This window comes from Gossypium arboreum, chromosome 1 (assembly GCF_025698485.1).
Source record: "Gossypium arboreum isolate Shixiya-1 chromosome 1, ASM2569848v2, whole genome shotgun sequence".
Lineage (NCBI taxonomy): Eukaryota > Viridiplantae > Streptophyta > Magnoliopsida > Malvales > Malvaceae > Gossypium > Gossypium arboreum.
In genome coordinates, this window is record NC_069070.1 from 67,536,316 (window position 1) to 67,539,748 (window position 3,433).

Here is a 3,433-nt window from a genome sequence, read left to right on the forward strand (position 1 = left end):
CCTCCAACCTGCATTGCAAGTATTACTATAAGGATTATTTTGAGGTCGAGGATTAGTACCCATGTAATTTAACTACTCGTTCTCCATGTTGTGGCCATAGGGTAGGTATTCTGAATTGCTTGATCCACCTCCACTTGCTTCGCACTGCATTATTGGGTAAACCCATGAAGAACTAAGAATACCATCAATTTTCTTATTCAAGAGTTCTACCTGATTAGAGAACATGGTGACCGAATCAACATTATAAATGCTGGCTACTTATTTTTGGCTTTATCCTTATGACTTGCCATTGGTAATTATTCAATGACATCTCTTCTATAAATTCATAAGCATCTTCAAGTGTTTTATTATTGATAGTTCCACCAACGGCTGTGTCAACCATTTGTCGAGTCGAAGGATTCAGGCCATTATGAAATGTTTGAACTTATAGCCAGAGTGGTAACCGATGGTGAGGGCATCTTCTCAAGAGATCCTTGTATCTCTCCCATGCATCGTAGAGTGTTTCTAAATCCATCTGCACAATAGAAGAGATATCATTACGTAATTTAGCCATTTTAGCCGGCGAAAAATATTCTAATAAAAACTTTTCGGTCATTTGTTCCTAAGTAGTGATTGATCCTAGTGGTAACGAATTCAACTATTGTTTAGCTCTGTTTCTCAATGAAAAAGGGAATAACCAAAGGTAAATGGCGTCATCAGAAACGCCATTAATTTTAAATGTATCACATAGTTCCAAAAAGTTTGCCAGGTGAGCGTTGGGATCTTCGTCCTGCAAACCATCAAACTGAACAAATTACTGTATTATTTGAATTGTGTTAGGTTTCAGTTCAAAAGTATTTGCAGCTACAACAGGTCTAACTATGCTCGATTAAGTTCCTATTGAAGAAGGTTTTGTATAATCATACATAGAGCGTGGAGCAGGATTCTGATTAGCAGCAATCGCAGGAGGTAGCGAATTTTCTTGGTTTTCAGTGATCTCCTCAGTTGTGGTTGAAGTATCATCCTCTTGCTCTTCCTCTGCGTATCGTAAGCTTCGCCTTATTTTTTTCGATTTCTACGAACTGTGTGATCGATCTCACTATCAAACAGTAATGGTCCTGATGGGTTTCTTCTAGTCATACACTATAAAAACTTGCCAGGAATGAAATAAAGAAAAATTAGAAAAGAAAATAAAAATTTAAATTGTAAATAAAGTAGAATGGCTAAAGTAATAAAAATTGAGTGTTCCTAATATCCTAGTTCCCAGGCAACGGCGCCAAAAACTTGATACATGATAATCGTGACAGGTTTTAAATATTTATAATTAATCGTTCTTGAAACTAACTATTATCACGATGAAGGCAAGTGTACCTATCGAATAGTAGTATAGCTTTAACAAGACCGAATTTTCAAACCCAAAGGAACCAAGAGTACTAGTAATTACCTTCTTTTTATTATCTAGCCTAAAAATTAAGGGATTTGGTTATCTAAACTAATTACTAAACTAAGAATGCACAGAAAGAAAATTTGGGAAAATACTTTTTGGGAAAATTCGATTGATTAAGACAATACCTAAGGAAAAATCCACCTAGACTTCACTTGTTATTTGACTCTGAATCAGACGATTTATTCATTTGGCTTGATCCATAGAAATCCCTAAGTTATATTATTATCTCTTTCGAGACTAATAACGTCTAACCCTAGGTTGATTAATTGAAATCTTTTTCTAATTAACACCTAGTGTTGCATTAACTAGATCTATGGATCCTCTTAATAGGTTTCACCCTAATCCGGAAAAATCTTATCGGCCTATCTCTAGGCATGGAATCAACTCCGCTTAATTATAACAAATTTACTCTTAGACAGGGTCTATTCTTCCTCTAAATAAGAGAATTAACTTGAATCAATATCTTGGAATATTAAAACAAGAATTAAGAACACATAATTAAGAACAAGTCAAATATTTATCATACAATTCAGATAATAATAACAAGATCCGTCTTAGGTTTCATTCCCCTAAGGTATTTAGGGGGTTTAGTTCATAATTATAGAAGAAAACATCTCAGAAGAATAATGAATACAAAACATAAAGAAAACCCAAAACTCCTGAAGGAACTTGAAGGGAGATCTTTAGTCTTGATGATGAATCTGGCTTCTGAGATGAATCAATCGACTTCCATTAAGTAATTCCCTGCTTCCTACTCCGCATCCCCCTCCTAAGTGCCTCATTAGGTGTTTAAATAGGCTTTAGAATGCCTAAGAGCCCTCAAAATTGGCCTTTTCCAAATAGGGTTATACTTGGGCTCGGCAGGGACATACCTGTGTGCGATTACTCCAGCTCGTGGTCAAGGCTGTTGAATAGGCACGGGTGTTTAGTCTACCCGTGTAAGTCATGCTTCAATCCTGCCAAAGAGACACGGCCGTGTGACACGCCCTTGTGAGGAAGTCCAGGCCGTGTTGATTTCCTATGTGGGTCCGTTTTCTCCATTTTCGGCCCATTTTTCGCTCTTTTTACTCTCCTATTCTCACCTAAGTATAAAATATTAAATTAAAGAATTAAGAGCATCGAATTCACCAAATCTAAGGAGAAATCATCAATAAATGTGTTAAGCATGAGATAAAAATATGTATAAATTATGGTATATCAATAATTTTAGTCAACGTATTGGCTTGTAATTGTCAAAGGCTTGATTTGATATTTGGCCATGTAAATTGGCTTAATTTGGCTAACATATGTGTAAGCTTAAGTATATTCATATTTATGCTAATGTCTTTAGTGATATGGTCATGGTATGCTTGGTGAATGATGGAATATGATTCATAGTATGGATGTGAAATCTTTGGAAATGTGATATATTGATGAGATGATAAATCTGTGCACAATTAGGTGTCTTGAAAGTAGTGAATTGAGGCTTAATGAATGTGAAGTTTGCATGATTGATTTAGGGTATAATAAATGTTGTAAATATAATAGATGCTGCTATTGTATTGGCATGTGTTGTTTATAATTGTGGGTGTTTTGGTTGCCTAAGTATATTATGTTGTGTACCATTGAATTGGTGTATGTAGGAATACGGGTGGCAAATGGCTTGGTAAGTAGCCTTTATTCTGCCCATACAGGTAGACACAGGAGAGTGTGTCTAGGCCGTGTGTGACACACGGCTTGTCCCATAGGCATGTGTTTTGGCCGTCTGTCCTTTGCACCTTAATTTTGAGAAACAGAATACTCAGAATTGAGGACACGGACAGAGACACGAGCGCGTGTCTCATCCGTGTGAAGGACACGACCCCAAACATGGGCGTGTGAAGCCTGCACCTATTTAATGAAAATTTAATTACCCACACAACCTAGCACACGGGCTTGTGACTTGGTCGCGTGTCATCAATTTGTTCATGCATTGCAAAACAGATAGTTATACGGGTTAGGGACACGGGCGTGTGTGACCACACGGCC

The 3,433-nt window shown here is 36.9% G+C and overlaps 1 non-coding gene across 1 annotated transcript; it reads left to right on the forward strand.

Annotated features, from left to right (window-relative positions):
* Nucleotides 1-440: 440 nt before the first annotated feature.
* LOC128281992 (small nucleolar RNA R71) lies at nucleotides 441-547 on the forward strand. Its single transcript, XR_008272307.1, has one exon. It is a non-coding gene; the product is annotated as a small nucleolar RNA R71 (small nucleolar RNA).
* The last annotated feature ends 2,886 nt before the right edge of the window (nucleotides 548-3,433 follow it).